This window comes from Papio anubis, chromosome 9 (genome assembly GCF_008728515.1).
Source record: "Papio anubis isolate 15944 chromosome 9, Panubis1.0, whole genome shotgun sequence".
Lineage (NCBI taxonomy): Eukaryota > Metazoa > Chordata > Mammalia > Primates > Cercopithecidae > Papio > Papio anubis.
In genome coordinates, this window is record NC_044984.1 from 25,171,743 (window position 1) to 25,186,015 (window position 14,273).

General features: G+C 43.5%; 1 pseudogene across 1 annotated transcript; it reads right to left on the reverse strand.

The window, feature by feature from the left end:
• Positions 1-832: 832 nt before the first annotated feature.
• On the reverse strand, positions 833-2,328 carry LOC101022850 (annotated as a pseudogene). The gene has a single exon (XR_161909.5). The product of XR_161909.5 is annotated as a eukaryotic initiation factor 4A-III pseudogene (transcript).
• Between the last annotated feature and the right edge of the window lie 11,945 nt (positions 2,329-14,273).

Sequence of the window (14,273 nt, forward strand, 5' to 3'; positions counted from 1 at the left end):
ATTTATTTTTGCCTTAATTTTGTTATTTACCCAGTAGTCATTCAGGAGCAGTTGTTCAGTTTCTATGTAGTTGCATGGTTTTGAGTGAGTTTCTTAATCCTGAGTTCTAATTTGATTGCACTGTGGTCTGAGAGACTGTTTGTTATGATTTCCATTCTTTTGTATTTGCTGAGGAGTGTTTTACTTCCAATTGTGTGGTTGATTTTAGAATACGTGATGTGGTGCTGAGAAGAATGTATATTCTGTTGATTTGGGGTGGAGAGTTCTGTAGATGTCTATTAGGTCCACTTGGTCCAGAGCCAAGTTCAAGTCCTGAATATCGATGTTAATTTTCTGTCTCATTGATCTGTCTAATATTGACAGTGGAGTGTTAAAGTCTCCCACTATTATTGTGTGGGAGTCTAAGTCTCTTTGTAGGTTTCTAAGAACTTGCTTTGTGAAGCTGGGTGCTCCTGTATTGGGTGCATATATATTTAGGATACTTAGCTCTTCTTATGTAACACACTTCTTTGTCTTTTTTGATCTTTGTTGGTTTAATGTCTGTTTTATTAGAGACTAGGATTGGAACCCCTGCTTTTTTTTTTCACTTTCCATTTGCTTGGTAAATCTCCCTCCATTCCTTTATTTTGAGCCTATGTATGTCTTTGCACATGAGAGAGGTCTCCTGAATACCATTGATGGATCTTGACTCTTTATCCACAGTCTGTGTCTTTCAATCGGTACATTTAGCCCATTTACATTTAAGGTGAATATTTTTATTTGTGAGTTTGATCCTATCATCATGATACTAGTTGGTTATTTTGCACATTAGTTGATGCAGTTTCTTTTTTTTTTTTATGGGAAAAGTTTTAAATTTTTAATGAAAAAGACTTAGAACAATGTATTATTTACATGTAAATAAGAAAAGAGAGCAGAATCCCCACATCCTCTTCAGAGGGAGACAGGAGGCCGTTTATGAGAAGAGAGTCCATGTAAACCCCATTAAATAGAAGCTGGACCTAAATACTTCCAAACAGGAGTACAGAACAGGTGAACAGTCTCCACTCATCCCATTGATCTGCTTCAGATCAGATCAGCAACGTTCATAGGCATCTCATCAATCTGAGTGGAATAGTACTGCTCAATATCTCTGAGGATGCCGATGTCATCTTTCTTTACAAAGTTAATGGCGACACCCTTCCGGCCGTATCGACCTGATCTCCCAATTTTGTGTATGTACAATTCTCTGTTATTGGGGAGATCATAGTTGATGATGAGGGACACCTGAGGGACATCCAACCCCCTGGCCCAGACGTCTGTAGAAATAAGCACTTGGCTGGCGCCCGACCGGAACTCCTTCATGATGGACTCTCGCTCTTTCTGGGGCATGTCTCCGTGCATTGAGGACACAGTGAAGTTGGCTTCTCTCATTTTTTCTGTCAGCCAGTCCACCTTTCTTTTGGTGTTGCAGAAGATGACCGCCTGAGTGATGGTCAGTGTGTCGTAGAGGTCACACAGAGTGTCAAATTTCCACTCTTCCCTCTCCACTGCCACAAAAAATTGCTTGATGCCTTCCAGAGTCAATTCATCACGTTTCGCCAAGATGCGGATTGGGTCGGTCATGAACTTGTTGGTCATCTCCAGGATCTCGTGTGGCAGCATGGCACTGATGAGAACCACCTGTGTGGCTGGAGGCAGGTACCTGTACACGTCATAGATCTGCTCTTTGAAACCTTTATTCAACATTTCATCAGCTTCATCCAAAACCAACATTTTGATAGCACGTGTCCTTAAGTTTCTGTGACGAATCATATCAAAAACACCCTGGAGTGTCTGCAACAACATGCAGTCCATAATCCAGCTTCCTGATGTCCTCCCCAACATTGGTGCCTCCAATGCAGGCATGGCACTGGACGTTCATGTAGTCGAGCGAGCAGCCCCTTCTGGATCTGCACAGCTAACTCTCTTGTGGGAGCCAAGATCAAAGCTTGAGTTTCACGAACCTGAATATCCAAATACTGGAGGACTGAGATACTGAAGATGGCTGTTTTGCCTGTGCCGGACTGAGACTGCGCGATGACATCTCTCCCTTTGATGATCTGCTTGGTTGCTCGTTGCTGGATTGCTGATGGTTTTTCAAAACCGTAAGTGTAGATGCCCCGCAGTAGGTCCTCCCGCAGGCCCATGGTGTCGAACGTGGGGGTCACATCCACCTCCTCGCTGGTCTCGAATTCCACTTTGGTCGTGTCTTCCTCTTTGAGCAGACGCTTTCGCGCCGAGCCCGAGGTCGCCATCGTTGCCGTGGTCGCCATGATTTAGAGTCCGCCGATGCAGTTTCTTCATAGTGTCATTGGTCTTTATATTTTGGTATGTTTTTGCAGTGATTGGTATCAGTTTTTCCTTTTTATATTTAGTGCTTCCTTCAGGAGCTCTTGTAAGGCAGGCCTGGTGGTGACAAAATCCCCCAGCATCTGCTTGTCTGAAAAGGATTTTATTTCTCCTTCGCTCATGAAGCTTAGTTTGGCTGGATACGAAGTTCTGGGTTGAAAATTCTTTTCTTTCAGAATGTTGAATATTGGCCCCCACTCTCTTCTGGCTTGTAAGGTTTCTGCAGAGAGATCCACTGGTAGTCTGATGGGCTTCACTTTGTAGGTAATCTGACCTTTCTCTTTGGCTGTCTTTAACATTTTTTCCTTCATTGCTACCTTGGTGAATCTGATGATTATGTGTCTTGGGATTGCTCTTCTTCAGGAGTATCTTAGTGGTGTTCTCTATATTTCCTGAATTTGGATTTTGGCCTGTCTTGCTAGGTTGGGGAAGGTCTCCTGGATAATATCCTGAAGTGTGTTTTCCAACTTGGTTCTATTCTCTCCATCACTTTCAGGTACATCAATAAATTGTAGGTTTGGTTTTTTCACATAGTCCCATATTTCTTGGAGGCTTTGTTCATTCCTTTTCATTCTTTTTTCTCTAATCTTGTCTTCACACTTTATTTCATTAAGTTGATCTTCAATCTCTGATATCCTTTCTTCTGCTTGATTGATTCGGCTATTGATACTTTTGTGTACTTCACGAAGTTTTCATGCTGTGTTTTTCAGCTCCATCAGGTCATTTATGTTCTTCTCTAAACGGCTTATTCTAGTTAGCACTTCCTGTAACCTTTCATCATCAGTCTTAGCTTCCTTAGAACCTTGCTCCTGTAGCTTGGAAGAGTCTGTTATTACCCACCTTCTGAAGCCTACTTCTGCCAATTTGTCAAAGTCATTCTCCATCCAGTTTTGTTCCCTTGCTGGTAAGGAGCTGCGATCCTTTGAAGGAGAAGAGGCCTTCTGGTTTTTGAAATTTTTAACATTTTTGTGCTGGTTTTTCCTCATCTTCATGGATTTATCTACCTTTGATCTTTGATGCTGATGACCTTTGGATGGGGTTTTTGTGTGGGCGTCCTTTTTGTTTATGTTAATGCTATTGCTTTCTGTTTGTTAGTTTTCCTTCTAACAATCAGGCCACTCTTCTGCAGGTCTGCTGGAGTTTGCTGAAGATCCAGTCCAGACCCTCTTTGCCTGGGTATCACCAGTGGAGGCTGCAGAACAGCAAAGATTGCTGCCTGTTCCTTCCTCTGGAAGCTTCATCCCAGAGGGGCACCCTACAGATGACAGCTGGGGCTCTCCTGTATGAGGTGTCTGTCGACCCCTGCTGTTAGGTGTCTCTTAGTTAGGAGGCATGGGAGTCAGGGACCCATTTGGGGAGGCAGTCTGTCCCTTAGCAGAGCTTGAAGGCTGTGCTGGGAGATCTGCTGCTGTCTTCAGAGCTGGCAGGCAGGAACATTTAAGTCTGCTGAAGCTGCGCCCACAGCCACCCCTTTCCCCAGGTGCTCTGTCCCAGGAAGAAGGGAGTTTTATCTATAATCCCCTGACTGGGGCTGCTGCCTTTCTTTTAGAGATGCCCTGCCCAGAGAGGAGGAATCTAGAGAGGTAGTCTGGCTACAGCAGCTTTGCCATGCTGTGGTAGGCTCCACCCAGTCCAAACTTTCTGGCAGCTTTCTTTACACTGTGAGGGGAAAACCAGCTACTCAAGCCTCAGTAATGGTGGACATCCCTCCCACAACCAAGCTTGAGCATCCCCAGCTGACTTCAGATTGCCGTGCTGGCAGCGAGAATTTCAAGCTGGTGGATCTTAGCTTGCTGGGCTCCATGGTGGTGGTACCTACTGAGCAAGACCACTTGGCTCCCTGGCTTCAGCCCTCTTTCCCTGGGAGTGAATGGTTCTCTCACTGGGCTCCCAAGCACCACTGAGGTACCAAAACAAAACAAAACAAAACAAAAACTGCTGCAGCTAGCTCAGTGTCTGTCCAAATGGCCATCCAGTTTTATGCTTGAAACCCAGGGCCCTGGTGGCAAAGGCACTGAAGGGAATCTCCTGGCCTGTGGGTTGGGAAGACCATGGGAAAAGCGAAGTATCTCGGCCAGAGTGCACAGTTCCTCACAGCTTCCCTTAGGTAGGGGAGGGAGTTCCCTGACCCTTTGTGTTTCCCAGGTGAGGCAATGCCCCACCCTGCTTTGGCTTGCCCTCTGTGGGCTGCTCCCAGTGTCTACTCAGTCCCAGTGAGATGAACCAGGTACCTCAGTTGTAAACGCAGAAAGCACCCACCCTCTGCGTTGGTCTATATGAGAGCTGCAGACAGGAGTTGCTCCTATTCAGCCATCTTGCCCCCTCCTCATTGTTATTTTCAATAATAAAAAAACAGAAATTGGCTGGGTAGTGGCTCCTGCCTGTAATCCCAACACTCTGGGAGGCTGAGGTTGGTGGATTGCTTGAGGTCAGGAGTTTGAGACCAGCTTGGAGCACATAATGAAACCCCATCTCTACTGAAAATAGAAAACTTTGGTGGGGGCAGTGGTGTACCTACAGTCCCAGCTACTTGGGAGGCTGAGGTGTGAGAATCACTTGAACCTGGGAGGTCAAGACTTCAGTGAGCTGAGATCACGTCACTGTACTCCATCCTGGGCAACAGAATGAGACCCTGTCTCAAAAACAACAACAACAAAAAATCCAGCCATTACCTAAATGCCAAGAAATAAAAGACTGATGTGCAAAAACGGGGTTGGGGGGGGGGGGGCTTGGTGTGATGGATGCATCAGCATTTACAAAAGGGTTTCCTGCTCTAGCCTAACCTGCCCTGTAGACTCCTGCAAGGTCTCCCCAAGCATTTCTGGTCTTCCCCAAAGTTCTCCCACAGGAACTCATAAGTCAGACTATTAGATATAATCACATGTGGTGTTTGCCTTATTCTTTCTCTTTCTCCCCCTCTCCCTCCTCAGCATCCTCTACTCACAACACCTTGTGAAGGAGCCTCAGTCCTGCCATGACTGGCAGAACCTGTCATGAGCATCACTAGCATCCATGCCAACATCTCCCCTGCAAGGCTGTCAAATCTGCTGACCTTCAGAACGTTAGAGCAGTGCCGAAGCCCAGGACATGGCTGTCATCCCTTATTCCTCTGAGCTCAAATCGCCCCCAATGTCCTGATAGGAACCAAGTACCAGGCCATCCCACCATTTCAGTCTCTGTCCCAAGGACTTCTCATTAAATTCCATCATCATCCTTCAGCTAACAACCAAAAGCCTTCCTGAAACACAGTCTCATGCAAATAGGTACTGAGAAAATTTCCCAGCCCCCAATTCTGCAAACGCTCACCTGCGCAGTTTAGAATCAGCTAGGTTATGTGACTGTGCATTTATATTAGCAGATAAATAACACAGCAGCTATACTACAAGTAGGTGTCTTTTTGGCCTGTTTACTTTGTTTAATTTTTACATATTAGGCTCATCTCTGAATGCCCAGAGGATGTAACTGATATACTCTCCCGGGGAAAGAGTCAAGAGTCATTTCCCAGCTGGGGTTGATGCTCTTCCATTTTCTGTTAACCCTGTGAAAATGGTGCTGGGCCATAAGAGGACATCTGGGATTCAACTCCCACTGTGTATGGCTAAGTATCATAACAAAGTATGATGTCCACAGAGGACCTTGAGCTCACAGGCTCCATTCCAGAGAGTAATACAGTGATAGTAAACCATTGGAAGCAAAGACTCCCTGTGGAATAGCTGTAGTCATCCCCCATGCTGGCCCAGCCACTGAGAAGAGACAGCCTTGTTAGGTTGACTTGACTATGGGTCACCTGAATTTAATTTGGCTTACTGAATTATGGATGAAGGAGACAATTATTCCCAAGAGTTGGCCAATCTTTGTCATCAGGGGTTTTCTTATGTTGGTGAGAGTGTTCTAGTACCTTAACAGGCAGCTTGAGTTTGATGCATGAGTCATAATGAATCAGATGTACCAGAATTGTTGTTTTGATTCAGCTCAGCAGTTATGTCTTTGAATCTGAGTCTCAGATGGGCACCTGAATAGACTCATCACAAAGCTTCATTGCAAATTATACAGTGCAGGGAAGCTCAACAAATTATTCTGATTGTTTCCAGAAAGAAAAAGGAAGGCGGGATTATACAGCATTTAGTGTCACCAATTAACAAGGTCATGGGGCTGAACCACTCATTCCAAAAACTTAATATCTACAAACTCAAGTGCAAGGAGCCTCTTTTAATTATTTGGAAATTGTGGGCCGCAGGGAAAGCGAGTGCTCTCAGCCTTGTGATCTGAGCAAGGTTCAGGAGCTGGAGTGGGTTTGGCTGAGTCACCGCTGGCTGCATGACCCCACACACATCACCTGACCTCCACATGCTTCAGCTGGCCCGGCTGTAGAGATGAGAAAGTGCAGCCGGAAGGCCCCAAAGGGCAAAAACAGCCTTCTGCACACAGCTGCCCTGGGGCAGCTTCCAGCGGCACAGTTTAGCTTCATCAGAGGCAGGGGGACCCTAGTTTGGGCCACCAAAGCAGCCTTACCTAAAAGTCACCTTTGGGAAAGGGCCTGTTTCATGCTGCAAGTGTAGGAGTATAAATTAGCAAAACGTTTTTGAAGCCTTGAAAATACTCATATGTTTTGGTTGCATGATTTCATTTGAATGAATTTATTCTTAGACAGGAATCAGAGGCGTACACAAATATGTATGTTCAATCATGCTCATCATAGTGTTATCTTTAATAACGAAAACCTGAAAATTATCTAAATGTTCAACTGTAAAGCATTGTTCAACAAACTATGGTACATTTTTATGTTGGAATGTTGTATGGCCATTAAAAACTCACTAGAACAGAATAATCAATGACCTGGGAAAATGTCTACTGTAGGATAGTATATAGAGAAGGACCATAAAACACCATTGTTAGAGTAATCCAATTTGTTTTACACTGTATGTACTCCCACGTGATAGACAAAAGTCTGGAACGTGAGACAAGAAATTATTAATGATGTTTAATCTATGCGTTTGGGGATTATGAGCTCTTTTTAAAATTTATGGTGCTTGCCTGTATGTTCCAATGTTTTCTATCACAATGGTCATGTGTTCTTTTTGCCATAAAAATCAATTTTGAAATTTCCCGAGTTTCTGTTAACTTGGTTGCATATGGGGCCAAACTACGCACCTACCTGTGGAGTAAATGAATACAGTGACATGTCTGTGAGCCCAGGCTTGAGCAATTCCAATCCCGGAGGCTCTCCGGCCTGGGAACAGAGTGGGATTTTTTGTCTGAGGAGGCTGAGTCTGGAAGAAGGATGACTCTGTGGGTGGTTTCCTAGATCCTCAATGCACGTGGCTTCCAGCCTTGACTCTTCCCTAAAATTCTGGGTTGTTGGCCAAGGCTGAAGAATGAAATTGCCTCGGCAGCCAACTCCCCTAGGTAAGCCCAACGTTTACTCTGTATCTGCATAATATCTATTAAGCAACACCTGATACTGTTCACCAGGATGTATGTTCCCAGGGAAACTTTCCTTTCAAAGTTAAGCAAACATTCTTGGTAAGGAGCCCTAACACCTGGGAATCATGCATTTAACTTTCCAGGCCTCAATCCTACATGAGTGTCCTGTGTTACAATAGCATGGCTGGATGGATGGTGATCTAACCATTTCAGCCAGTGGTTCATCCTGCATGGGAAGAAAAGTTTTAAAATGGCACAGATCCCTTTGAGAAGACAGCCATCTCCTCCATAATATATGTGGAAGGAAAATGGTGCTTTATGAGACAATCAGAGCAAATTGGTACATCATCATGGAGCTTTCAAGGTGATATTTTCTAAAACAACACAGCCGTTTTTGATTCCTCTTACCAAAGCCAAGGGGCAGTAGATAATCTCAACATTTCTGATCTCTGCTTCGGGTGTAGGCTGTCATTGGCTTGCTTAGGTCAATAGTGGACACTAGCCTTCCCTGAGCTGACTTATTGGAGATGGCCCAAGGGCCTGGCAGGCAGTCTGAAGTAAAATCTAATATTGTAACAGATAAGCCCCAGTGTGAAAGAGAGTCATATTATCTCCATTTCACACAGAAGAAACCAAAGTATGAATCCTCATCAAAATAAATTTTATTGAGCACCCACTTTGTGTTTGGTAATGTTTCAGGCACTGGGAAAACAGCAGTGAACAAAATAGATCAAGTCCTTGCCCTCAAGAAGTTTACATTCTTTTGAGAGTAATCAATAAGCAGAGTTTTAATATACAGGGTGATAATCGATATGAAGAAAAGTAAGGCTGAGTAAGAGGATAGAGACTAAAGGAAGTGCAGTTCTATATAGAGTAACTAGGGGAGTTTTTTCTGATAAACTGATGTTTGAGCAGAGACAAAAAGGCAGGGAAGAGTGAGCCACCTGCATCCTTGCAGGACAAATGTTTGAAACAGAGAAAAGAAGTGCTGGGCATGATGGCTCACGCCTGTAATCCCAGCACTTTGGGAGGCCAAAGCAGGCGGATCATCTGAGGTCAGGAGTTGGAGATCAGCCTGGTCAACATGGAGAAACCCTGTTTCTACTAAAAATACAAAAACAAGCTGAGTGTAGTGGCATGCGCCTGTAATCCCAGCTACTTGGGAAGCTGAGGCAGGCGAATTGCTGGAACCCCAGAGGCGGAGGTTACAGTGAGCCGAGATCGCGCCACTGCACTCCAGCCTACGAAACACAGTGAGACTCTGTCTCCAAAAAAAAAAAAAAAAAAGAAAGAAAGAAAGAAAAGAAAATGTGAAATAGAGAAAAGAGCAAATGCAAGGCCTTGAGGTGAGAGCATGCCATGATATATCAGAGCAAAGATGACAGTGTGGCTTCAAATAAGACTCTCATCTTTGAAGAGTTCTCAGCAGAGGAGGGACACGATCTGCCTTATGTGTGCTGGGAGCGGGCATGGTTACAGATGAGAGGAGGGTAACCAACTAGGATGTAACTGCCACAATCAAGGCAATCGTGGTTGGGACTAGGCTTGACATAATGAAGGTGTAGGAAGTGGAGCAATTTCAAAGGAAGACTTGGGTGCCATTTTAAAGAACAAGGTCACTAACAAAAAGCACAAAAGTGTAAAAGAGTGGCATTAAATCGATCATGAAAAGGATGCTTATTTACATCGTGAGGGTTAGAACAAGAAGGTAGAATGTCTTGTCTCATCTCAGCTGGAACGTACATGTCGGGTGACTCAAAATTTTTATAGGCCTGCCCGTGACTGCAATGACTATGAAATTGCCATGAGTACTGATCTAGGGGTCACAAACAGATTTTAGTGAATAAGAAAATTTGTAAATATGGAATTTGTGAATAACGAGGACTGAACTGTCTGAAGGTTGAGAGGCCTATTATTCATGTAAGTGGAGATATGAAAAATGAAGAGAAAGCTGGAAGTAGAGGCACTGATCTGGGAGTCATTGCCATGTATCTAAATCTCTATATCCTGCATGAAACTGGATGAAACGATCTTAGGAGTGTAGAAAAATAATAGAAGAGTTCCAGAGACTGGATCCAGGGGCACTACAGTGAGAAGGTGCCTTCAAAAGAGACTGTGAAAGAGCAAATAGTGGAGTGAGAAAAAAACAGGAAAGAGTCGTGTTTTAAGAATGATGGAGGGAGTCAGGAATGGGTCAATGCTGCTGAAACATTGAGTCTCATGAGACGTAAGAATGAACCTTTAGATTAGGCAAGATGAAGGGCACAGGTGATTTGGATGAACAGTTTCATTTGAACACTGGAGGTAAAAGTCTGAGTGGATCAAAGAGCAAATGCACAATTCTTTCCAGGAATTTCTTTTATTGTTTCTAAAATTCAATTTATCGGGCCAGGTGCAGTGGCTCACACCTGTAACCCCAGCACTTTGGGAAGTTGAAGTGGGGGATCACATGAGGTCAGGAGTTCAAGAGCAGCCTGGTCAATATGGTGAAACCCCATCTCTACTAATAATACAAAAATTAGCTGGGTGTGGTGGCAGGTGCCTATAATCCCAGCAACTCAGGAGGCTGAGGCAGGAGAATCGCCTAAACCTGGGAAGTGGAGGTTGCAGAGAGCCGAGATCATGCCACTACACTGTAGCCTGGGCAACAGAGCCAGACTGTGTCTCAAAAAAAAAAAAAAATATATATATATATGTATTTTTAATTTTTAATTACATTAAAAAAATTGTGTAGTACATAGTAGGTGTATATATTTATGGGGTATATGAGATGTCTTGATACAGATATGCAATGTGAAATAAGCACATCATGAAGAATGAGGTGTCCATCTCCTCAAGCATTTATCCTTTGAGTTACAAACAATCCAATTACATTCTCTGTTATTTTAAAATATATAATTAAGTTACCATTGACTATAGTCACCCTATTGTGCTATCAAATAGTAGGTCTTATTCATTTTCTTTTCTATTTTTTTTTTCATACCCATTAACCATCCCCACCTTCCTCCAATCCCCAACTACCCTTCCCAGCCTCTGGTAACCACCTTTCTACTCTCTATTTTCCAGGAGTTTTGATGTAAATGGGAGAAAGGGAATAAGGTCACAACTGAAGGAGGATGTAGGATCGCAGATTCTTTTTAAAAGGAGTGAGTACAACATATGTATGCTGGGGGAATGAACCAATAGACAGGAGAACTGATGATGTGGATAGGTGAAGTCAGCACTGCAGGTGGAACCCCTTCTGTGATTGCAGTAACTTACTTAACTTCACATCCACTGTATGTGGTGAGTACTGTTCCTATCTTCATCTATGGATGAGAAAAATGAAGCAAAGAAAGGTCAGAAACTGGCTCATGGGCACATGGTCATTAAGCGACAGAACCAGGATGCAAATCTGGACCTTCTGTTTCCAGATCCTGTGCTTTCACTGCTGTGCCGCACGTCTGCAACTTTAGATTCCAATCAATTCACATTTATTGATTACTTCGTATCTAGCAGTCCCTGGCCAAGGTTGAATGGCGAGAGGAAGAAAGAGTGAAATTCCCAGCCTCCGGCCTTATTTATTTATTTATTTTATCACACTCTTGGAAACATCACACTTTTCCCTCAAAGGCAAGCTACAGAGAAATGCTGCTGCTGCAGTTTGAGTGACACCCATGAAGTCAGGGTTATTGCCAATACCTGATGCTTCCAGAATGTGTCTCACCTGCAGAAACACTAAGAGGTCAATTTTGAAGCACATGGGAAATAAAACTCATTCTTCAGGGTCATTCCCAAATCAAGAATTTAATTAATCTTCTCATAAACTTCTCCCACTCTTATTTTGATCCCACAGGAGAGATTTCTGAGAAAATAGCTCAGCTTTTCCCAACCAAAATGTATGCAGCTTGGCATTCCCTTGGACCCTGTCTACAGTGGTTAAATAAATCACTTGTTGCTAAACAGAGCAATTTATTCCCCTGACATCTGCATGGCCCTCTTGGTTTATTTTAAAATATATCAACTAACTTGCCACAGCTGCCATTGCTTTTAATGTGTCTGACACATCCAATTTCAATAGCTCAATGAAAATGTCATGCAATAAAATAGAGAGAGGCAGACAGAGAAGGTGATGAGAGTCGATGTGTAGACACACCCTTGGAAATCAAGCAACAAAAACACTTGTTCAGGTGAGATACAGGAAAGGGTCTTCCTGCTAGTAGTTTGGGAAATTAATTATATTACATGGAAATATCTTTTTATATATTCATTTTTAAAATGTTAATTCTCCATACTTGTTATTTTTACTAATAGAATCTACTCACTCTTCCAGCTATTTCACATCAAGTAGAAACTGCCTGGCTAGTGTCTTTAATTTTTCATCTCCATGGAGATATTTACTCAGGATGTAGTCATGTTATTTGATAAGGTAAACAATTCTAGAATGTTAGATGTGTGGCATCCATTCATTCATTCCGCAAACAGATGATACCGTGCTACCATACACTAGGCACTGTGCCTGGCGTCAGGTCACAAGATCACCCTCCTGCCCTCAGTGGGTCTGCAGTCTTAGGAGGATGATTTCTCTCTGGAGGCAAAGGAGGAAGGAGGTAGTCATGCGGGAGCTCTGCTACTCATTATGTGGTAACTAAGACAACTGATTTGGACTCAGATCCCTCATCTATAAAAATGGAAAGATATTAAATATTGCCTGCCTTTAGGACTGCTGGAGGGATTAAAAGAAACAACATATGTCATAGTACTATAAAACTCAACACAAACCTTGGTTCTTAACTGAACTTAAAGTACTTTGTGATCATTGCTTCTCTATCTAGAATATCCAAGGAACTGATTCAATTACCTAATATCCACTATGCGTCATATCTTTTCAGCGAAGCTGTCTGGCATTCCAAATAAGGTGTTAGGAAATCAAAATGATGATATTATTTTGCCACGGCAATTAGAGAGTGTACTATAATATTCATCTGGATGCCTTGTAGATTCCTCAAGCTCAACAGGTCACTAACATAACCACTCTTTAGAATTTTCTCTCCCTGCTAATGACATTTACTCTGTTTCCCAAATTAGAACTTTCAGCTAATCCTGAAAAACTCTCCCTTCCTGACTTATTATTGATCTAAAATCCTCTACCTCATTCATGTCTCTTGGGTCTGTTTACTTTCATTCATCAGACAACCACTGCTCTGGGATAGGCCTTCTGTTCTCTTGGGTGGGTCTTTGCAACAACCTTCAATCGAGCAGAACTTCTTGTTAATGGCTTCTTCCTCTCAAACCCATCTGTGATGGTTAATACTGAGCGTCAACTTGACTGAATTGAAGGATGCAAAGTATTGATCTTGGGTGTGTCTTGGAGGGTGTTGCCAAAGGAGATTAACATTTGAGTCAGTGGGCTGGGAAAGGAAGACCCACCCTTAATGTCGGTGGGTACAATCTAATCAGCTACCAGCCTGGTTAGAACATAAAACAGGCCGGGCGCGGTGGCTCAAGCCTGTAATCCCAGCACTTTGGGAGGCCGAGACGGGCGGATCACGAGGTCAGGAGATCGAGACCATCCTGGCTAACAAGGTGAAACCCCGTCTCTACTAAAAAATACAAAAAACTAGCCGGGCAAAGTGGCGGGCGCCTGTGGTCCCAGCTACTCGGGAGGCTGAGGCAGGAGAATGGCGTGAACCTGGGAGGCGGAGCTTGCAGTGAGCTGAGATCCGGCCACCGCACTCCAGCCTGGGCGACAGAGCCAGACTCAGTCTCAAAAAAAAAAAAAAAGAACATAAAACAGACAGAAAAATGTGAAAAGGCTAGATTGGCCTACATCTTTCTCCCATGCTCTATCCCTCCTGCCCTCGAACATCGGACTCCAAGTTCTTCAGTTTTGGGACTCAAACTGGTTTTCCTTGCTCCTCAGCTTGCAGATGGCCTATTGTGAGACCTTGTGATCCTGTGATTTAATACTTAATAAACTCTCCTTTATATACATACATACACATATGTACACATATATGTGTGTGTATATATATATCCTATTCATTCTGTCCCTCTAGAGAACCCTAATACACCCCTTCCTTCCTTCTTCCTTCAGTCATATCCCTAAAACTAAATATGATTGTGTTCTGCTTCCTGTATAAAAGCTCTGGGGCTTCCCGCATTATTCCTCGGGATAATAATCTAGAACAATTTCACAGCTACCTCTCCATGACACAAAGGCCCTTTTGACTGGCTGTTCCATGAAGCCTGTTTCTTTCTCTCCTCTCTGATTTCACGCTTCCAATGACTTCAGGTCCCTCTCCCTGAGCCCTTTCCTTGGCCACTTCTAAATTCCCATTCAGTTCTTCACAAGCTCTCTCAACACTTTGGACATAGCAACTTCTTCTTTTGAGCACCCACAGCGCCTTCTATAACCTGCCCGTAGATTTACCACATTGTATTAAAATCTATTTTTGGCTTGTCACATCCTTGAAATGTGAGCTCCCCCAAAACCATGTTTG